The sequence below is a fragment of the Ambystoma mexicanum genome, chromosome 14 (assembly GCF_040938575.1).
Source record: "Ambystoma mexicanum isolate Mex_15411 chromosome 14, UKY_AmexF1_1, whole genome shotgun sequence".
NCBI classification, from domain to species: Eukaryota; Metazoa; Chordata; class Amphibia; order Caudata; family Ambystomatidae; genus Ambystoma; species Ambystoma mexicanum.
The window spans coordinates 559293875-559317908 of NC_090940.1; the positions used below are offsets into that span (position 1 = coordinate 559293875).

Below are 24034 nucleotides of genomic sequence, written 5' to 3' on the forward strand. Positions count from 1 at the left end.
TCGCCCTCGAGAGGACTGGGAGCACGGAGCGACACAGGAGCACACCACCTACAGTGGGTTGCCGGGTGGCAAGCCTGTGGTGCGTGGAGGCGGGCGAAACGGGGGCTTCTGAGGGATCGAGCCCCGGAGGCGGGCGGGCCACGAGTTGTGGCCCCCAACAGAGACACATACTGACGGCGGAGACGGGGCCGTGACCGGGCAGGCTCCCTCGGGTGGGGGTCCTGGAATGCTGGAGCAGGGCCTCACAGGAAACATTGTGGGCGAGTACGCAAGGACGCAGCGCTCACCCGAACATCGAGGACGCTGCTGCTGGTAAGCGCACTCGGAGTGTGATACTTGGTCGGCCCCCCGGCTGTGCCACAACGGAGTGATTAAGGTTGGGCTCGGCCCGGGAGTGGGCCAAGGAGTGAGGAAAGATTACCCGCCGCACGGACGGGTGGCTGCTGAAAGAAGAGAAAGGCACAGACACGAGCAGCTGGCTCCACACCGCGGCCTCAGCTCCGGAGTGGATGTTGGTTTAAAACACAGGCCGGTGAGTGCAAACTGGTGCACCCACGTTACTGGGCGCACAGGGTGATTGGGAAGAGGCATATGAGGCTCATTGGGGACCGGGGAGTACAGGCCTCCACAAGACACACCAACAGCGGCACACACGCAGTGAAAGCAGTGGTAATAACACGTGGTGAAAGAGGGGGGATCCGCACAGTGGGGTCTGCTGCTAAAGGGGGACTGGCCCGTTGCTGGGCATATCCGCAACCACTGTGGAGTTGGAGGGAAGCACCCCACATAAGATCGCAGGTTGGTAGGCCCAAAGGCCAATGAAGAGCCAGAGAGGGGAGTGCAGGGAGAGGCTCCTAACCACTGGCCGCTCGAAGAACCTCGGCAGGGACTGGCTGAGTGACAGTGCGCGGGAACTGGTGCGTGGGAGGACACAGTCCATTCTAGCAGTACGGGGAGTGATATGGACATACCTGAATAAGGCTGAAGTGTCCTCAGAGCACTGAGAGGGGCTTGACGCTAGGTTGGCTGTCGCAAGTGGGGCAGCTCAGCCGGCTTGAGCCTATACAGCACGGAACAATGACTTCCAGAATTGTCAGACCCAAGAACAAGCAGCCCACGCTGGACGCCTATGCTAAGACGTCCCCAGAGGCGGAAGGGAGCAAAAGCAAAGGCGACACCACCATAGTAGCAGCGGACACACCGGGCATGATTCAGGAGGTGCTTGCAGCGATTGCGGACCTGAAAATCGCCTGGGAGACCAAGCTGGGCCTGGCGATGAATGAATTAAAAGTGGGACTGGACCTCAAGATTGGAGTGGTCCAGGAAGAAGTTAATTTGCTGAGGCAGGACGTGAGGACGCTTGCAGAGCGCACTGGAACCTTAGAAAAGGAGATGGCCCCAAACACGGCAGCATGCGCTGTCCACGGATCGGAATTACATGCCCTGGTGCAGCGTGTGGGTAACCTGGAGAACAGGGCAGATGAGGCGGAAGGGCACGCGAGACGCAACAACATCCATATAGTAGGATTGCCAGAAGCAATGGAAGGGCCGAATCCAACGGAATACGTGGAAGCCATGCTCTTGAAAGAAATAACTGGCGGAGCACTGACCCAGGGCTTTGCAGTTGAGAGAGCGCACAGGGCCTTGACAAGGAGACCACCCCCGGGATCCCCCCTGCGGCCGCTGATCGCAAAGATCCTAAATTACCATGATCGAGAGACGATACTTGAATTCTTCCAGAAAGGAGGTACGATTGAAAGAGGGCTGGTGAAAACCACAGCGTACCCGGATTACACTTTGCACGTGCAACGCAGCAAGATGAACTTTGGGTCGGTGAAAAGGAGGTTGAGAGATGCTGGCCACAGATATATGCTGCTTTATCCGGCTAAACTGAAAGTGTTCCATAAGAACAAAACCCTGTTTTTTGAGATGCCGGAGGATGCCATGGACTGGCTGGACATGCAGGGTCGCCTCCAAGAACCGGGTATCCAGACTGAAGCTGCGGAAGATAAGTAGCACGAAGCTGGGGCATCTCCGGTCATATAGCACAAGACATTGGGACTTGAATATAGTACTAATTGAGGCTTGTGGGGAATGTGTTGTAAGAAATATTGGTTAATGGGATCCGCCAGCAGCAAATATTTCTAATAAGACAAGAGGGAGCTCCCGGGAAGCATCCCTTGAACCCCATAGCATTACGCTTAGTTAGGTCACTGTTAGTCCGGTGACGCCCCGCGGGGTCCTAGTCTTCGGTTCACGGGACAGGACCAGACGCGGGTGGGCCTGAGATCCAGGGATGGAGCTGGGCATTTGTTGGGGCTGGGGAGGGGGGTAGGTGGGTGGTTGTGTGCAGTGGGGTAGGGTTAGGAAGAGGGGGGTGGAGTTAAGGTTGGGTGGGTTAGAGTCATAAAACGGGCCTTCATGGTAGATATCAGCGGGAGTGGAGAGAGGAAGAACACCAGCGGGAGTAGAGAGGGGAAGAACACCAAACTAATGGCATCGGATAATCTCAGGGTCGTGACCTGGAATGTGCGGGGCCTCAATAGTTATCTAAAACGAAATAAGGTGATGATGTACCTAAAGAGGATGCGGATTGATATAGCTTTGCTACAGGAGACCCACCTCACCAAGGAAAAGTTGGAGGTGGTCAGTAGAAAATGGAGGGGTAATATCATAGGGGCCACTTACTCGGCGTATGCAAGAGGGGTGATTACATGGGTAGCACCGCACGTGCCTTTTCAGCTGCTCAGCTAGGTGACAGACCCAGAAGGTAGAATGGTGGTGGTGGTGGGACTCCTGGAGAATAGAGAAGTGAACATCATAAATCTGTACGCCCCTAACCATGACACAGCGACATACTTCAGGTCCCTATACAGTAAAATCAGCCCCCTAGCGGGTGACGCAACGATCTGGGCAGGGGACTTTAATTGCACCCTGAACCCCAGGGTAGACAGGTCAGATGACAAATCAGAAAAGCCGGCGCCAGCAGCCAAAACGCTGAGGACACTGCTTACGGACCGCGGCCTAGAGGATGTGTGGCGATGACTGCACCCTGTAGATAGGCAATACTCGATGTGTTGTTTGTTTAAAATAATAAAAATTGTTTAAAAAGAAGAAAAAAAACAGGCTATTAGGCGGCATAGTGGCAGACCTACAAGCCACTGAAAGGGTGATTGAGGATAAAATGCGAGAGAGACCGTACTCCCCGGAAAAGACGGAGGCGATTAGACACTTAACTGAAAAATGTAAATCCCATTGGGAGAAATGATGTAACCTCAACTACAGGAAATATATAGAGAGACAACATGCAGAAGGGGATAAACCAGGCAGATTACTGGCCTGGCTGAGTAAGAGTGAGACCCCAAGACAAGTGATCCGAGAGATGCGCTGCGAGGACGGCATACTCAAAGACACACAAGAAGGAGTGAATGAGTGCTTTCAGGAATACTATTGTAAATTATACACCAATAACATAGAGGCAGAGGAAATCGACACAAATTAAGTGCTGGAGGGTATCATCCTGTCCAGGCTCGAGGCAGCCGATAGGGAATGGCTGGAGGCACCACTGGAATTAGATGAACTAGAATATATAATCCGTAACCTACCCAACAATAAGGCACCGGGGGCCGACGGCCTCCCAAGCAAAGACATATGGCAGATCTGCTTCCACCTCTGTTGGCTATGTTAAATGAGGCGTTTGAACAGGGCAGGCTGCCAGAGACTCTAAGGGAAGCGGTCATCATCCCACTTCTCTAACCAGGCAAAATAGACACTGATTGCGGATCTTACAGACCGTTGTCAATGTTAAATCAGGACAGTAAGGTCCTCTCTGCAGTGATGGCAAATAGACTGAAACCACTGATCAGCACCCTGATACACCATGACCAAATGGGATATGTCCCCCAATGAAGCATTTCTAATAATCTTAGGAGGTTGCACCATGTTATAGATCAGACCGCTGGAAGCACCCAAGAACTGGAGATAGTCTCACTGGACGCACTCAAGGCTTTTGACTCGGTCAAGTGGCCCTGGCTGCTAGCGGTTCTTAAGACGTTTGGGATAGGACCGGTGTATCTGCAGTGGGTGGAACTATTGTACAGTGCACCTATCGCCAGGGTTAAAACAGGGTCGGTGATCTCAGAAAGGTGGACGCTAGGCAGAGGAACTAGACAAGGCTGCCCCTGGTCCCCGATGCTGTTTATTCTGGCGCTGGAGCCACTGGCAGCGTACCTTAGATACCAGTACGGGGAGGTGGGTATCACAACGAAAGGTGGACAGTACCTAATATCATTGTATGCAAGTGACATGTTATTGTATCTGAGATACCATGAAGAAAATCTGCAATATATACTAGAGGTAGTGGATCGATATGCACTAGTGTCGGGTATAACAGTAAACCCACAGAAGTCCAGGATATTCCCGATAGGGAGATATATAGGAATACCTAAAGATAGGCTGCCAATGTTACAGATCGAATGGGCGATAGACACCTTTAGATACCTGGGGGTAAATATATATCATAAGGTCGCAGATGAACACAAGAATAATACAGAGAAGGCAGTAGATGGAATCCAACGCAGTATGACATTTTGGACAAGGTTGCCCCTGACCATGATGGGAAGGACGGCATGGCTTAAAATGATAGTATTACCCAGGCTGCTACACAATTTTGCAAATGTCCCGTATTCAATACCTAAACGCTTTTTTGATATACTCCATAAAATGTGCAGAGGGTACATCTGGCACAACACCAGGAATCGGGTAGCCCTGTGGAAAATACAAAACACACATGATCGGGCGGGCATCAAACTACCCAATTTCGAAGTGTACTACTTAGCGAGCCAATTGCAATATGTAGCTAGATGGCTTTCTGATGACAACACATCGGAGTCTAGACTATTGAGAGCGGAATGCACACCATACTTCCTGAATGAATGGATGTGGGTAACAGAGCTACCAAAAAGTAAGAGAGCGGCATTACTGACCCTAGGCAAGAAGATCTGGCATAGGACCTGCATAAAGCTGGGACGCCGGACACCGTGTTCCCCGAAGGTTCCTTTGGTGACACTACAGGGAGTAGACGACCAACTCAGACGCGCTATAAGGGAACGCTGGGAACCAATAGGGATGACAACAGTTGGGGATGTGTGGCAAGGAGGTGGCAGAATAGAGTTTGATAACTTAAGAGAAGACACAGGTCTACACAGCGGGCAGTATATCACGTATGTGAGGCTGATGGCAATGTTAAAAAAGACGTGGTCAGAAGAAGAACTGGCCCAGCAGCCAGACGAGGCCATAGAAATGTTCCAAGCAGTGTCAGACGGGGGACACGAGGTCTCCAGAATTTACGAATTATTGATGTCTATGGTGGGAAAAGAGGTGGTTCAAACGAGGCGAGACTGGGAGGAAGACAGTGGGGAGACAATAAGTGATAGTCTATGGGAAAGAATGCAAGGGTACCACAAAGAAGTGTTGAGGAATGCCCGATTACAACAGATTCAACTGTATGTCACTCATAGAGCATATGTGACCCCCACGACAATTGCGAAGTTCACAAATGCGACTATACAGCGGTGCCCAAAATGTGGGGTGGAAAATGCTGGGATGGTACATATGTTTTGGGCTTGTCCCGAAATAGCGAGATACTGGAAGGAAATAGCAGACCGACTGGCCACCAAAGGGATCGAACTGGTGGTAGACTCCTTGTGGGCATGTATGATGGGGGGCTTCCCTAGACCACGCAAACTTAAAACATGTGTGCAAGCTCAAAGATCTGGCCTATATTTTAGCGAAACGAAGGATAGCCATGGGATGGAAAGCTCAGGCGAGACCCAAGGTAGATACTTGGTGGAGGGACCTCCTGCAGTGGGCCGAGGATGAAACAGTGGTCTGGAGGGAGACGGCATGTAGAGGGGGCGAAGAAGAAGCAGAAACATTGATGGCATGGCAGCATTTGATAGCATCACTAACAGACTTGGGACCTGACGAATCGGACATGGAAAGCTCCCTGGAGTATGGAGAAGAAGAGACAGTTGTGAACTAGGGGACCTTGCTGGCCCATTGTAGAAACCTTAACGGGAGGAAGAGAAGAAAGGATGGGATGTTGGGGTTTTAAGAAATGTATGCACCATGTTAAGGTGCACTGTTTGTTTAAAAAAATGTCTGTCTAATAAAAAAAAAAATGTTTTAAAACTGCGTATAAATTCTATGTCAAGACTCGGAGGCTCGGATTATGCTCAGTTCTACTCTTTACTTCTTGAGCAGCCATCAAACAGATTTAAATGAACCCCAAACTAACAAACTACATATCCCAAGTTGACATGGGTCAATCTGTAGTTTGTGCTTCATAGGTTTGTTTGTCCACGTGATCTTCTCAGACGAATCACATTACAGAGTCTCTCATAAACACTCCGAACGTCCTTAATCCTTCCTCTTTCTTTGCTGCTCGAGCAGCTGAGCTAAGTGGCTTTTCTATACTATTAAATGATTGTGTGAAATGTGACTAGTATTAAGATTGTTTATATTTGTAGTGTGAGTGTGATTACACAGCGCGACGTAGGACATGGGCGCCAAGATTAACGCTTGGCAGAGCTTATCCGCATTAGCATTTGGGAACGCGACGGGGTGAACAAGCTCCGATGTTCCAAAGCCTCGGTAGGAGGCACTGCAGCACCGAAGTTCGCGCCGGGTGTGATGGGACCTCAGAGGTTCCGGCGCCATTGCGAACTTACGTGGGCAGAGTGTAGGAGATAGTACAATGGCAGGGGATACACATTTTATTGATTAGGGAGCAGCAAGCTCGTAGAGCAACTACACGTTCCATGCATCCAATACAGGTCCCACAAAGCACGGAGGAACGGATTGAGCTGTACGCCCTCTAGTGGTCACAGGAATGCACTGCAGCTCAGCTGCAACAGGTGCAAGGGGACATAGACGGTTACAGTCCCAGGAAAAACTGTGATTCAAGAACAGGTAAGTGTCCCAGCAGGAGGTGAGGCTCTATATACATATATATTATTATTCCATATATATGTTTTAAGATGGGCACAGTCCCAAGTAATACTGAAACTTGCAATTGACCCGCCTAGCTACAAAAAAAAAGAGTGAAACTGACCGGGGCATCCAAAGATAACTGCAAGGGCAAGACACACAGCACAACCGCTTTTATGAGTGGGTACAAAGAGTAATGAGTGCCGGCAGGGCCCCCGGAAGAGAGGAAAAGGGGATGATGGAAGACCTGGTGACTTTCTCTCTGAGTATGGTGGAACTGAGGATAGCATGCAGGGATAAAGGGGGAAGAAAAAAGAAAACCCATAGGGTTCATAGTGCCTAGAACCTCCGGGTTCGCCACAGAAGAACAAAAGTGGCAAAAGAAAGGCGAAGTCAAGAACCAGATATGATTATAGTTCAGATGACACATCTGACGAAGACTGCATGAGCAGCGAAAAGTCGGACGAGCACAGCTCGTCAGAATCACAAACCTCCTGCTCGAGTGAAGGGCGAGAGCTCAGGGGCAACAGAGGCAGAACCGAGAATGAAGAACCTCGAGTGATGAATTCGACCCAATGCCCTGGTACATCCAAGGTCATCACAGAATATTGCAGAATACCTAAAACAGAGAGTCAGAGCTCCACTAAGTAAACAGGCCAGAAACAAAATGGGGTTGGAATGTCCCAGACCCAGGGTGCTAGACGGAGTGGCAGAAACACCAGAGATTGATGAACGGATGTTAACATTCCTGGGGAGGTATGAAGAGATGTCAAGAAAGGCATAGACCGTTCTTGGAGATCCTGCCAAGATAAATTGCTGCATATGGTGGGACCGATCACGAGAATACGGCAGCTAGCAGAGGAGGCCAAGCAAAAGAAGGAAGCTACCGACCCAGAGATAATTGCTGGCTGGGCCCAGAGGACGATATGTCTTCTGGGTAATGTGAATAGCGCGATAGACACAGAGAGAAGGAGATCTATCTTAATGAAGATTAACTCGAAGCTGGGAGGGCTGGCCCCATCAGAATTGGCAGCAGCAGCCACGGAATTATTCGGGGAGCCTTTCATAAAAGACATGGCGAAGTTTCCCAACACTTATGCGTCTATGGACAAGGCACAGGCATCCCTCAAGAACATTTTTGCGAGAGCTTTTTTCGATAAGGCTGGCAGAGGCTAGGCCTACTCGCCCAGCCGTTACCCTCATCACAGGTCCTCCTGGTATAGATCACACTGGAGAGAGCAGGAAGACCGAAGGGCCAACCCTTTCTTCCCGAGGCAGAGGCTGGAGAGGCAGCGGCAGACAGCAACAACAAAATGCAACAGGTGAGAAGAGAAAGCGCGCAAGAGTGTTAGAAGCAGGGATACCTCCAGTGGGAGAGAGAGTAGCACTGCACATGCAAAGTTGGGTAGAGATATCCTCAGATGCCTGGGTTCTGCAAAAAACATTCAGGGTTTTCGTTTAGAATTCTGGAAAGAAACTGTACAGGACTTCCAACCCAGACAGATCAGGTTCAGCAGGGAAGACGAAGCACTGCTAGACAGAGAAGTAGACGGCTATGGATAAAAAAGACGATCAGCCCGGCCAGAGAAGAACAGAAAGGATTTGTAAGCAACTTGTTTCTAGTGAAAGGCAAACAAAAAGTCAGTTCAGTGATAAACCTCAGAGCACTGAATTCATTCATGATATACAGACACTTCAAGATGGATGGAATTCATCTACTGAGGGGCATTTTACAGAAAGGATATTGGCTAGTGAGAATAGATCTTAGGGATGCTTACCTGACGATACCGATCTATCAGAGTCAGAGGATGCTATTACCATTCCTCTGCAAGCAAGAGAAATGGGAATTTACAAGCCTACCATTCTGTCTAGCATCAGCCCCTTGGTGCTTCACCAAACTGATGAAACCGGTAGTCGGGCACCTCAGAGAACAGGGAATCAGATTAATTATATACCTGGACGACATATGCATAATGTGCCAGGACAAAGAAATGTTAGTGAAGCAGGTCGAGATAACGACAGATTTATTGCAGCATATAGGATTTTTGATCAACTGGGAGAAATCGGAATTAGATCCAGTCAATGGAATTCATGGGGTTTATTCTGGAGACAGTGCAAGGCACACGCAAATTACCCCTGGCAAAGGTGAACTCGATCAAAAGAGAGATAAGGAATATGACGGCAAGGGAAATGATTTCCCTCAGAGAGATAGCCAGACTGGTAGGCAGACAGTAATCTTCGATTCAAGCCATTTGTCCAGGCACTCTGCATTACCAAGCGTTGCAACGTTTGAAGATAGAACATCTCAGGGAGGGTTTGTCCTACGAACAGAGGGTACCCATTTCTCAGGAAACGAGAACGCAGTTACAATGGTGGTACCACCACAAGGAGGCATGGAATGGCAGGGGCATATTTGGCTCCTCCCCGGACCTGGTAATAGAGTCGGATGCCAGCCGTTGGGGCTGAGGTGCCAGGTGCGGTGACCAGTCGACCGCAGGGAAATCGTCAAGAGAGGAATTGGGCTCCATATCAACTGTCTCGAACTGTTAGCAGGATCCTTTGCAGTCCGTTGCTGGACTCGGGAAGGAGCGAGATGCGTCATCCCGCTCAAGATGGACAATGTCTCAGCAGTCAGGTACATAAAACAGTCAGGTACATAAAACGACTGGGAGGGACGAGATCCAAGATGCTGACGGAGATAACCAAGGAATTATGGCACTTATGTCTCCAAAGGGGAGTCAGCGTGACGGCAGAACATCTGCCAGGGACACATAACCTGATTGAAGACTGGAACTCAAGACACTTGAGGGACACCACTCATTGGCAGTGGAGGAATCAGTATTCAAGGAGATTATGCATCGGAGAGGTCCGTCTCAGACGGACCTGTTCGCTTCGAGGCTGAACAAGGAGATCTCCAGACATTTCAGCTGGAGACCAGACCCAGAAGCGGTAGTGATGGATGCCTTTCTCCAGGTTTGGGGACCAGCGACGGAATACGCATTCCCGCCATTTGCCAACGTAGCACGAACTGTGGCGCAGGTCAGGAGACAGGGAGCGACAGTGATTTTAGTGACACCCAACTGGAGGGGTCAGGCATAGTTGCCAGACCTACTGGAAATGTCTTACGACTTTCCAATTCTACTGCCGCACAGACAGGACATCGTGCTGGGACCAGCTGGAGAACATCTCCCACTGGTTCATCAAGGGAACCTGAACCCGATAGCATGGGCGATTTAAGGAGATCCTTGGCCAAGCCAGGTCTTTTGGGAACAGCTCAAGAATTCATCAGAGAATCCTGGGCCCCGGGGACCGTGAAAACTTAAAGAGTGGCAAGGCTTAAGTGAGTAATTGGTGCATGGAGACGGAATTGCATCCCGTACGAACAGATGTGATTGACATGGTGAATCTTTTAGCAGACCAAGCAACACAGGCCAAGCATATAGGACAATTAATACTTACAGATCAGCGATATCTGCCGTTCAAAAATATGTAGAAGGAAACCAGTGGGGGAACACCCGTTCATATGTAGATTGCTGAAAAGAGTTACTCCTCTGGGATGTTAGAACAGTGTTGAAAATGTTTGAGTCCTAGCTGGACAATGAAAATCTATCCAGGAAAGCACTCTGGGCAAAACTGACTACATTATTGTGTTTAATATCCTGAAGAGAGTGTAGGAGGTCAGAGCTTTAGAGGTGGACAGGAAGTCTCTTTCTCCCACAGGAGTTGTATTTTATATAGAAAAGAGGACAAAGACGGGGATTAGAACCGTAGAATATGTGGCTGTCCCAGAAAGACCCAAAGTGTGGGAGTTAGGTGCCTTAAGGCTTACAATGTCATAGCAGATCAAGTCAGGCCTGTAGGAGAGTCTGAACTACTAATAGTGGTGAAGAAAACGTGAAGAAGCCGTTTAAGGCGGTGGCTTCACCCACGTTAGCAAGATGGGTGAAATGGTGCATGGGACAAGCGGGCACTGACGTGGGTCCGTTTGGAGCTCATTCAACTAGAGGGGCCATAGCATCTACAGCCTTCAAGCTAGGAGCACACCTAGAGGATATTTTGAAGGCAGCAGACTGATCAAATGAAACAACTTTTAAGAATGTTTATTTTAGACCAGTAGATCAGATAGCTTTGTTGGTGGTAAGTAAGCTTTAAACGAGCATAATCAGAGCCTGTGAGTCTTGACATAGAATGCAGATTTTCAACATATTTGTTATGGAAAGTCATGATTCTATTAACGACTCAGAGGCAAATGATTATTCTACCCATTCAATCGCTATAAAATGGTTTGAATGATAACAAGATGTTTATCAATGTATTGTGATGATTCTGAACATGTCACGTATTGTTATTATATGCGATTACCCACCCATCCAAGAAGGGTAGTTTCATTGAGGTTATATATGTCTTGACACAGACGGAGGCGAAACCAGCGGCTTTGTGAAAAAGGATAAAGGTGTCCATAAGAGAGAAGACGTCTACGGGTTAGGGCGCAAGTTATCTGTTATCGCTCAGCTGCTAAAAGAGGAAGGTTTAAGGAATCTCTGAGTGTTTATGAGAGACTGTATAATGTGATTGGTCTGAAAAGATCACATGGACAAACCTATGAAGCACAAACTACAGATCACTCATATCAACTTGGGATATGTAGTTCATTGCTAGTTTGGTATTCATTTAAATTTGTTTGATGGCTGCTCGAGAAGTAAAGAGTAGACTCAGAATAATCAATCATTTACCTCCAAGTTGTTAATAGAATCATATCTTTGTATAACGAATGAGTTGAAAAGCTGTATTATTGTTTCCCATGTATTGTGTATTCGCAGATATTTTTCAAAATGTAGTTTGGGTCTGCTGCAATAGAGGTGGGAGAGCCAGACGGGGCTTCAGCTAGCTCGGGTCAAGTTCCTGCTTGGAGCCATACCTGCCTAACCTCTGGGTTAAGCCTGGGAACTCTGGGTTTTTACTCTCTTCTCCGGGTCTCCAGGGAAGAGCGTGGAGTCTCTGGGTTTTCCGGCGCAGGCCCAGAGTTGCTGTGGCTCTGCCATGCCTCCATCTCAATGGCTACAAAAGACTGCTACTTGGAGCTAATCGGGTGGAGGCGTGGGCAGGACCCGGTAGTGGAGTGAAGCACTGCTCTTCATCCGCAGTTGCACCAGCAGAGCAGCCAGGTGGGGAGGCGCTGCAGCAGCCGCCTGCCACCTGGAGCCAGCCCTGACCACTGCGCCGGCCCGCTGAATGAGTGAGTCTCTTGCTCCAATTATCTATGTGATTGGCTGTGTGCCCGGCTTTTGGGTGAACCTACGGAACATTTGGTATTTTCTCTACCCACTGGCTTTGTGTTTATGTCACATATTAATTGCAGTAATCATAAAGCACACTTTCGGCACCCCGCCCTGGTCCCTAGTCAATTTCTTGTGTTATATTTTCTCTTTCTTTTTGGTCACCCCTGTTTTCATTTGTGCAGTGCGTTCATTCTGGCCGACAGTTTGCTAGAGTTCCAATTGTTTGCGCGCACACACTAGACTGCTTTACGTGGCTGGCGGTCCACAGAGTTAGACTTTTAAATGTGGCTCCACATCACAAAACGTGTGTTCTCGCCATTCACAAATATGCCTTCTTGTTAAAAGGTTAGAGCTGTGCAAAACAGAGAATTGTATTGAACACAAAATATGAACAGAATCAGGAGATGACCTTGCAGCAGACATTCCAAAGAGCTAGTGGGAGTTTAACTGGATAAATCGCTATAAATATTTGACAAATAATAGACGGAGAGTATTTATCTGGATTTAAGGCGTTCCTTTGCTCTTCTTTCTCGGGTCTCCTGCACAGCTATATATCACAAACTACTAATGGAATGTTTGTTTTTCGATCTTAACTACACTGCTACTTAGTGTTGTTAATGTTGCATTTATTTGCTGGACTTCCCTTGACAGCATTCACAACTGAGTTTACCTTTTTGACATGAGGGTGGGAAAGTGGGCGTGGCCTTGTGCAATTGGGCAGGGCATAAATCTCAGTGTTCTTGAAGTTCAAATGTAGGCAGGTATGCTTGGAGCTTGACCGGAGGATCGAGCCGCGGTGTCCTCCAAACCAAGCAGACATTCGCCTGAGACCTGCTTGCTCGCCACAATATAATTGACAAGAAAATCTCTATGGTGTTTTTTCTAGAAGCATGCAGCATCTCTGAGATGTCCTGTCCCACCCCCAGCAGCGATTCTGCCAGAGGCTACTCCCACACACCCGCCCCACTTATCACTGTCAGGACGAAGCTGCACTTCTTTTGAAATGCAGAGTTCAGCCTCAGCAGTCGTCTTCTTCATAAAAAGTGGCCTGGCAGGACCTCACAAAAACCCTTTTAGCACCATGTCAATTTTGCTTTTCTTTCAGGAATTAACACAACAAAGCATGACGCTGTTTGGGGTGGAGGGCAAAGCAGGGACGATGTCTGGCCCGCATATCATGGGGGGGGCAGACCCTGCAGATTACTGCACTCGGCAAACCGGAGAACAACAGGAAAAACACCACGCTGAGTAATATACAGCACCATGTTAAGATGCCTTATGTTCTCTTTTATTAGAAATATGGTTAAGCACATGAAAATTGTATGTTTTAATATAGTTTTGGACTATATATTTGTTTCTGAAAATGTTTCAGAGGGATGAACACAATGCATATAAGAGTTACCCTGATCAATGAAAGCACAGCTCAGTCTGTAATCCTCGCTTGCCCATGGGTCTCTCTTCTCCCTCTTTTCTCAGTTCACTGTAAGTTCAAAAGGGATAATGCAGAGAGTGCAGCAGTAATCATCTCATCCACTCTTAAGTACCAAAGGCCTGTTTGGGAGCGATAGGCAAGAATTTATTTTTCAAATAATTGCAAACCAGAAGTAATTGGGATGATACTTTTATTAAGCTAACTATATCCTGTCCGGCAAAGACCAGTAAGTGTTATCTTTATTTTTTTTTAAAAAGGACAGTCATGCAATTCCATTCCTAAAAATGCAAGTTGCTACATAATGAATAATTACAGTATTGATACTGTAACACATTGCATCAACAACAAGGTTTACAGAAAAGTTTAGGTTAGTGTATCTTAATCTCATAGTGTCAAACTAGATTAAATGTTGTGGGGAAGATACATCGTATTGATGAGTGAACGCTTTTGAAAATGTACATGATCACACATGCTTTTGGTGGCAAACCTAGTTCTGTAACTTGCTGGTTCCACACATCTGTGCAACTGATGCTCAACCAGTGAGCTGTTCCCATACTCCTTGACATTCTATTTTATCACCCTTTTGCTTTATATCAGTTACCGTGAAAGTCAGATGGCCGCAAACTACAATATTCCCCCTAGCTTATCCAGTTCTTTGCCTAAGCCACCCCTTCTGCTTAGTGTCTTACTTTCATTCTTCTTACATAATGAATACACAATGCTAACTAGATGTTTCTGCAAGGTAGTGATCAATAGTTCCATCCAGTTTTTTAATTCAATAGATCTACTGCACTACCAAACACTCCAGTTAGTCTCCCAAACTTGCTTTCCTCTAAAATTATGATCACATTATATATTAGCACCTGCAGGAGAGAGCTGGCCAAATTGTTTTCATAGCCTTTTTATCATCTCTATTTATTTGTGTCCATTCATGGAGGTAACTCATTCAGTGCTCGCAGAGTCTTTTCACCCACTTGAATAGCCAAGTAGATTTTATAAAGGGTGAGTACCATTTGCAGGGGATGTTTTAAACTTTTTTTTTACATTTACTTTGCAGTAAATGTGACATAAAGGTTTCACTGTGCATGGCTGGCATCTGGGTGGCAGCAGTGTGCCAAGCAAAAGGGTTTTGCGGTGACATGCATCATTTTACAGAAAGCTCATTTAGATGTGTTGTCATCCGTTGCCATGGGTCGAGTGCATGTCTATTATATTAAGTGGGTAAACTAAGTTATTCGACCGACATGTCGAGCGGAATGTTAAAGAATTTGCAAGGCCTGACTCCTTTCACTAATGTATTACTCCAGCGTACACAAGACTGATGTATTGTTGCTCATTTTATGTCTTGGGTACAAATAACTTCTGGTGACACTAAAAATATTAGTACAACATTGCTAATCCAATGGGTTTGTTTGCTAATCAAGATAATTTTAACTAGCAAATTCTGCTAATCAATTTTTTTAATCTAATTTATGCCTTGCGAAAAGCCCAGGCAATTACAGATCAATTGCAATATTAGATTCTTCCTCTAAATTATTTGCCGGATTACTGTTGAAGACTTAATATCTTGGGGCCAATAGTATCGGCAAGCTGAATAAACAAGAGAGGCTTTCGGAAGGACTCTGGAACAACATCAAACGGCCTGATAATTAAGTTGTTTATAGAAATGGCTATGAAAATAGATTCTCCTCCTCTGCACATGGCCAGTATTGATCTGACCTGTGCATTTGCCACATTAGACATGGCCAGATTATGCAATAAACCCCATACATAGGGGATACCTGGTGGACTGGTGGACTACTGAAACATGCTTCATCCACTTACAATCATTCATGTACGTCTTGACTCAAACGGTAAATTGTGTTCTCCAGTCATTACTAATGTAGGACTTAGGCAAGGGTGCATACTGATCCGCTGCCTATATAACCTAATCATACAAAGGTGGAAGCTTGCAATAACTCCCCTCCGAGATTGGGTGATTTAAAAATGAGTGTACTCCATTTTGCTGATGTCCTCCTCTTTGATAAAACAACAGTAGGCCTCCAGAGAACTCTATACGCATTGGAACATTACATGATAACAGTTTAACAATTAATCCTCATAAGAATTCCATTACAACAATCACAAATGCAAGATCTGGGAACTACGGTCTGTGGTTCTTGGGAAAACATCTTTTAGAACCAGCTAATGAAATTAAGTATTTAGGAATCCTAATTGCAAATAAAGAAAAGTTTAGTTCTCTGCTGACAAGACAAACAAAAGCAAGCACACTTATGTGCTCAAAGTAGGAAAATCTTGCTAAAATACTGCAGATATACACTAAAACATTTGATAAGTTATTATAACGGGAGGTTGCTACCTTATTTGCTATATAGGGAAAAGAAGATGTCTGCTTAGGTGATATGCAAATCGGCTCCCTTAATGGCCGGGGCCTTAACTCCCCCTCTAAAAGATCACTAGTTGTACGCGAGTTCAAGTGGGTGTAGCTTGATTGGATGTGCCTACAAGTAACACAATGGAAAAAGGGAGGGGAACCCCGACTACGCTGCCAGGAGGTGGGGGAAAGTGTTTATGGCCTCTGATGTCGCAAAGAGGCAAGGGGTAGCTGCGAGACCGAGTGCTACAATCCCAAGTGACACCGATTCTGTGGTCAGACCACGATATGGTAGCAGTCAGAGTTGACACAGAGAACCTGAGAGCACCAAGGGGGAACTGGAGATGCAATGACTTCCTGCTTAAGGACAAAAAGGTGCAACAGGAGCTGCTTAGGAGGATTAAGAAATACTTCCTATTTAATGATATGGGGGAAGTGAGAATCCAATATGTCTGGGACGGGTTCAAGGCTACCATGAGAGGAACCCTGATGAGGATAGGTGCTGAGAAAAAGAGACTCAGGGAGGAGAAGGAGGTTAAGCTCTGTAGGAAGATAGAGGAGATACAGCCGGGAGGTAACCAGATACAGCCGGGAGGTAACCAGGGGCAATACATGTTACCCACCAGGGCGAAAGAACTCCAAAAATATAAGACTCAATTGAAAGCGCTACTGACACAGGAAACAGAAAAACAAATTGTGTTCCTGAAGGAAAAATATCATGAGAAGGGGGACTGGGCGGACAAGATCTTGGCATATAGGCTGAAGCAAGAGCAAAAGAAGATGACCATAGGGGCTATCAGGATGCAGGATGAGAGTCTCCTGCATGACGTACAAAGCATCGGGAAATAGTTTGTAGAATACTATAAAACTCTTTGCTCATCAGAGTAGGAGGGGGAGGAGCCCCAAAACTTTTGAAAAAGATCTCAATCCCGGGACTCCCAAAGGAGACAGCAGAAAATCTAGATAACCCCATAACTGCAGAGGAAGTGGTGAAGGCAATCATGGGTATGAAAGCAGGGTCGGCTCCTGGGGAGGATGGTTTTACCATTAAATTTGACAAACTATACCGATCCGTGTTGGCACCACATTTAGCGAAAGTTTTCAATGCATGATTGGAGGGTGAAGCCCTCTCGTGCAAGTGGAATGGCAGACACGAGCAAAGTGATTTGACACGCCACATCTGCCACAGATGTGGCCCTTCGCTGGGCAGTCTTTCGAGTGGGGAAGGTCACAGCTACAATGGGGACACAGGGTCGTATCATTTCCCGGCCCATCCCTCTAGTTCCACGATGGTCGCTTGTCTGTCTTGCAATATTGTTGTCTTCCCACAGCACACGTGTCCTCCACTTGACCAATTTCATGGCGGCACACATCTTGTTCGCATTGTCATCCACCAGCTCATCGGAGCGTCCCAGCTCCAGGATGCGTACCATGGTAAGGCCGGGGACGCGCAGTATTTGACATGTCAATTATACGGATGAACAGCCCTGGATCAGCTGCTCTTGCATCTCACGTTCCTCATCCACCCAGGCACATGTCACCGCCATTCGTTGTAGTCTGCTGTGGAATGTGTTGGGGATTCTCCTTTCTTCTGCTACGCCGTCCTCATGAGGAACCTCTCGTAGCCCAGGTCCGCCAAGGGCACAAAGTATTCTTGGAGTGCCGTCTTGGCTGCGTTTCCTCTCCGACCGACCCTCCCAGGTCCAACTTGGATCCTTCCTCTCCGATATCTTTTTCTCTTCCTGTGGTGTCCCCCAGGGACCTAACCTCTCTCCCTGGCTGTTCAACCAATACCTGGCACTCCTTGCCCACTGCATCGCCTCTCTCTGCCTCAACTTTCAGTGCTATGCGGATGATACCCAGCTAATTTTGAGGCTACCCTCAGCCTCCTCCTCTCATATCTGTCTGTCTGCCATCCAGGAGTGGTGTGCTGCCAATGACCTCTGCCTGAATGCCAGTAAGACTGAGATTCTACTCATCGGCACACCTACTCCCTCCTTCTCTGCAGCTCTCTGGCCGCCCTCTCTTTGCCCTCTTCCTGGTCCCACCTGCAAGGCCAAAAATCTTGGGGTCATCTTCGACTCCACACTCTCCTTACATCTCTGACGTCTCCAAGTAGTCACACTACCAGCTGCACCTCCTCAGAGGTATTCTTCCTTTCCTCTCTTTCCCTGTTGAGACTGCCTTCTTAATTTGGCCCCGTAGTGTAGACAAAGAATTCTACCCTACAATGTAACCTTGGTCTAGATACAAGGAAACCAGCACCAGGGATCAATTGTTTGGAAGAAAGGACCCAAAAAACCGTGTGGCAGTAGACTCCCTCGGGTGCGACAGTATTCCAGTTGACACAATAAATGCTTTGAAAGCCGACTTCACAAGGACCAGAGAGAGCAGGTGTTACAATACACAAGAAACAAGAATCCTTAATACTCACATAACGTGAAACGAAAAACAGAAACAAGAATAAGGACAGACACTCTTACCATGGGATTGACGGAAAGTATTCCAGTAACAACCAATGCTCCAGTAAGACCGCCAGGTACAGGGGGGTAGGGCTATTCCCGCTGGCACGCGTATGCCTAAGGGTCGGAAGTACAATACCCGACGAAACGAGGACGCTCCGACCTCAGCCCCTGATGGTACCACAGCAGTCTCTAGTCCGTACCGGGGAAGAGGAGAGGAGTGGTGTACCGGCAGTCTGGTGGAGGAGCAATAGTCACGTGGATCCCAAGAAACAGGAGGCAATCCTATGCAGTCCACGATGATGAGTTTATAAACAACGTTGAGCAAACGAGAGGCAATAGCAATCCATAAAGCAGTCCGAGTCGATAACTGAAGGAACTTCACAGGACAAAACGTGAGGCAAAGCAATCCAGGAGGAATTCCGATTCGGCAACGGGAGGTATTGATGAGTAAAAGCGTGAGGCAAATGGCAGTTCCTTGGTGCGGTCCGGTTTGGCAACTAGAAGCAGCGGAGTGGAACGGGAATAGTTCCGGGTGTAAGCTGGAAGGATGGAAGGAGAGGAAGACAACAGGTAAGGGGAGTAGCATAGATAGGAGGAGGAGAACAATGGCGATTCCAATCACGGAGGCTGTAACTTCGAGGAAATTACGAGTGTGAGGGTAAAGCAGGGGCAAAAGTAGCGAGGCAGAGACAGGAAGGCAAGAATCCAGAATAGCAGGCAAAACAAGGAATATCTCAGGATACGTAGCAGACTCCAAATTCAAAATCAGAAGCAACGAGTTTGTTGCTGGCTAGAGTTTATCTAGCTGCGGTCACATGTCCTAAAGGTGCGGCTGACGTGGTGCGGGTCGATGTGCCTGCCCTAATCTCCATGGCAACCGCCAACACAACAACATGGAGGGACAAGGTTTTGACAACTTCTTGTGGCCTTGAAGTAACCCTCTTTTACGAGGAATCCGAAGGGATTGTGAGCGCTGACACCATGTATAGTGGTCCTGTTGTGTCTGAGACGATGGGGAGGGAGCCGGCTTAGTTCGACTCCTTTTGATCCCGGACCGATTCCTGACAATCCCCCAGAAGCTCACGGTCTCCAGAGCCCTGCTTCTCTCTAGGCTAGTGTATAGTAACAGCCTCTATCTAAATCTGCCTGCCTCTACTTTCCGCCCTCTGCAACTTATCCAGAACAGGACTGCAAGACTTTTCCTTGGCCTCAAGCCCAGGGATCGTATCTCTCCAGGACTGAAATCTCTGCACTGGCTCCCAGTGGCTGCGAGGATTAAGTTCAAAACCCTCTGCATTGTCCACAAGGCATTCTGGGGCCGCAATACCTTCAGCTCTCTCTTCCTAAATATCTTCCCTCTCGAGCTCTTCGCTCATCTGCCTCCAACTCCCTCAGGGTCAGTCGCTTCTCCAAGCAACGAGTTGGTGGTAGATTTCTCTCTTCGGTAGGGGCCTCCCTCTGGAACAGCCTTCCTGCCTCCCTGAAACTTGAGGAGAACCATCTCCGGTTCCAGAAGCACCTCAAAACCTTCCTCTTTGCTTCTGCTTTCTCTCCCCCGCCCCCCTGCTGAATTCTAGACAGAAACTGCACCGGTTACCTGGCCACCCTTCTGATCCCGGGCACAGACCCCGCCAGTTGCCCACCTGCACTGCCTTCCTGGCAACCCTTGCACTTGGGGACTGTTTTCTCTATCCCTGCTGTCCCCCTACCAGCACCTATGTCTGCACTTACCTTGCACTTGCCACCTGCAGGCCGTTTTATTATTTATTCCACAATCCCATTTACTGCACTTCTCCTCTCCCTTCCCCCTCGCACTTTTCCCTTTCCCCCTTCCCATGCACTTGCGCAATATGAATGACACCTGGCTAGTAGGATTGTTGTCTGTTTTCCCTTGTTCCCCCCTCCCTGACCTCGTCGCGCCTTTAAACACTTGTGTATAGGCGCGTTATAAATCCCTTATCATATCATATTAAAGTACGTCAGCAGGTTGTAGGGTCTCAAAGAGGTATTGTCCAATTTGATCGAATTTACTTGACTGAATAGTACATTTGGCTGAATTCGGCCAATACCATTTGATTGATTAAATACAATTAAATTGGGTAATCAATACCGAACACGTGGAGCAGGTTGCTCCCCACACCCCAAGTGTGGTATTGATGGCCTTGAGGGGTGGTGGGCGTGTCCCCGTCTCCTGAGGACTGGAAACGGGGGATGGAAAAAAAAGGGGACCCTGCTGCGTCAGATCTAACCAACGTTAGAGGGGCGAAACTGACACTGCGGGGTCCTGAGAGGCAGCAGACGTCCAAAAGGTAAGTGGGGAAGGGTGGGGTGATATATTGGGGTGGGTGCTGGGTTCAAGGTTTTGCCGGATTTGGCTGCGACCAAAGTGTATTTGTGGCAAAACTGACCATGGTCAATTCCGCCATTTACATTTCTGCCACGTTTAAATCATGTATATCCCTCAAAGATATTGTGAACGCCAGGACCAGCTGAGAACAGCATGATCGATTTCTTTTTTGTAGCGTCATTGACCTCGCCCGTGGCTGCCAGAAACATCTACACACACACTTCACCCACGCAGACCACCTGGGTCCTAAGGCTGACGGGGCACAGTGTGGTGCCACCCGGGCCGGCATCGTTCACCATTGTGCTCTCCTAACACGGACTGTGCAGACACGCACGTCACAACCAAACTCACTGTGGGTGGGGAGGCCAAGCTGGGACCTTGGGCTGGTCAGCAGGCAAATCAATGTCACCTTAGTCACAAATGAGGACCCAGAAACGGGGCGCACAAGCACTCCAGACAAGAGTTGCAACCCGCTCCAGACCCAGTGTCATTAAAGTACTTGATGAGCAGCAAGTTGACTCTGTAAGGATCTCTGCCTACAAGTTGGCAGAATTACTAAAGATGGGGTGCACAAGCACTGCAGGCAGGAGCTTCAACCCCTCTCCAGGTCTGGGTCAACAGGGACTTTACAAGTGTGGGGGCACAATAACCTTCTGGGTTTTTTTTAAGGAGAAAAGAATCAAAATCACAGCCGTGAACAGCAGGGCTCTTGAATCATTATTGTTCCTGTAGACCGTGGATGTGTCAAACATTACGTTCAGTCTGGGTTTTTGTTGTTTTTCTACAACTACACAGATGCACGTGCCCCCTCCGAAAAGGCCACTATGCTGGAGCCCCACCCTGGGGACATGCAGGGGAGTCGAAACAGAGGCCAGAGCACTCTCATTACAATGCCGGCAGCCCGGGTGATGAGCAAGACAGCTCCGGTGAAGCAGCACCTGCTGCAGCACGGCCATGCGTATCAGTGCAGCACCACCACCAGCGCGGCCAGGCCGCTGACTGACGGCACTTGCCGGCAGACTGTGAGCTCTGCTATATATGTGTAGCGCAACCGGAGGGGCAGCAGGATTCCATCACATGGATATACATCCGCTGTGGCAACCGCCTCTTCGCCAATGTTACGTCAGGGACAGCCACGTCCTGGTGAGGCCTCCCCGGCGAATAGAGACAGGGACCAGATGCACAGTCTGCATACATGCCAACCCTCCCGATTTAGGTGGGGGACTCCCGATTTTTCCATGAAAAATAATGCCATTTTTCACGTTCTCCCGCCTAAAATAAATCTTTGCCCAATGCATTCCTATGGGAAAATCTTTGGCTCCCGATTTTTCCTACGTAATCTCCCGCACAGGTGGGTTGAAATGTTGGCATGTATGAGTCTGGGGCCCTCTGCTCATGAATGCCTTGTCGGAGAGAACTTTGACTTGCTGACAGTTTTGATAGGTCAGTGGGGGATGTTGGATAGCAAGGCTGTGCCTCATTACTACAATTTCTCTGGTTGAGTGTGTAGTCGCAGTTTGATATGCTTCTTGATCTGTGTTCTTGGCACAGTGGAGATGGTTTCACTGAGTCAGCGTGGATTGTAGTAAGTTTCTTGATCAGAGTGTCTGCGTTCTGATCCAGTCTGGGTCTGCCCCTTTTATTTACCACACGTCGTGACGTAGCAGGTCACAGCTTCATTAAACGGGCACATACAGTACAAAACTTGTGACATATTTTATAATTTAGCAAAACTGAACAATCCATTTTTTGACATATTTTATCATTTAGCAAAACTGAATAAATAATCAATTTTTGTTTAAGGAATTTAATGAGATCCTGGCCCAGTTACCCAAAACTCTGTATCTTATGACTTCGTTTGTTTGAACGTATACTGATACGCAGTTTCCAAGACTTGCAACGTGCACACATGTTCTTTGTACGTTTTACATTTATATTCAAATATACTGCTGTAAATACAGAGGTTGCAACTCATTCTTCCATATGGCATTTCCAACATGTGTTGGTCGGTCCTCCCGCCCGGTTTTTAAATTACTTTTATCTCATTTAACCGTATCATTACCACACATTCTTTCTGTCGTGTATATATACACGTTTGCCCACTTAATAGTACGTTGTGTGCCACGTGAATCGTATCAGCCTGTTTAAAAATCACGCCCCCCTCTGAATTCATCCAGCCCTCGCGACAAAGTTGCCTTATACAACTGTCACTGACGGGTCACCGCTGCGCACAATCATAACCGTTTCCATCCTTAGGGCGAGACCACTCAATACTGCCACACAAGGGGGTGACGCAGGGTGCACATACAGTATAAATCCGGGTCATGTTGTGCTATCACGCTGTTTGTCCCAAATCACGCATAGCGGCGGAGACTGACAATCTTACCGGTGTCTGCTAACGACCACATCCAATATGGGGAGTATCCCGATTCCACAGAAAACGCCCCCCTCTCCGCCCATCCCATAGTGTGACCTCCAACGCACGATGGCCTTTTGGGGGTTGTAGTTCATGCTTCTTTCTGCTTAGCCACCAACGAGCATGAAAGTAATAGAAGCAGGGCAGTCAGTGTGCAAAACCTGGTCGGCCATCTTGGGATGGGGTTATTGTCGTCAAAGGAGTTTATCTTCATTGGGTTTACATGGATTTTGGTTGCATACCTGCCTTACATTTCGAAATGAAAAACGCGGAGATCTGCATACATGCCAACCCTCCCGATTTAGGCGGGAGACTCCTGATTTCTTTATATAAAAAGTCGCTAGTTACTGCCGCCTAAAATAATTAAATCCCCAATGCAATCCTATGGGGAAATTACTGTCTCAATCTTCCTGTTTCAAAACCTCCCTCCCAAATGGTCAAGAATGTTGGCATGTATGCATCTGCGTCACTGGAATGCCACGCCCACATGTACGCAAGGTCACACTCCCTTGCTTTTTACGTTCACGTTATGTGATATAAACTTATGTGCAATGTTGGACGTAGCAATGCGTGCAATTCCACGTGCGACCACAAACTGCCCACCCCTACTCCAATCTACTTTTTTGGTAACATTACTAGTGGCATATGGCATTTTAACACCAAAAAAAACTGCAGAATCATTACAGATGCAGGGAGCTGTGCCGTTGGGCTCTGGGGCAAAATACATACAC

At 47.8% G+C, this 24034-nt stretch overlaps 1 protein-coding gene across 1 annotated transcript in view; it reads right to left on the reverse strand.

The window, feature by feature from the left end:
- ADCK1 (aarF domain containing kinase 1) overlaps positions 1–23344 on the reverse strand; it is a 1181187-nt gene extending 1157843 nt beyond the window's left edge. The window contains exon 1 of the mRNA XM_069637911.1: positions 23274–23344. The gene's annotated coding sequence lies outside the window, so the exon portion shown is untranslated. The remainder of the gene's footprint in view (positions 1–23273) is intronic.
- Positions 23345–24034: the final 690 nt, after the last annotated feature.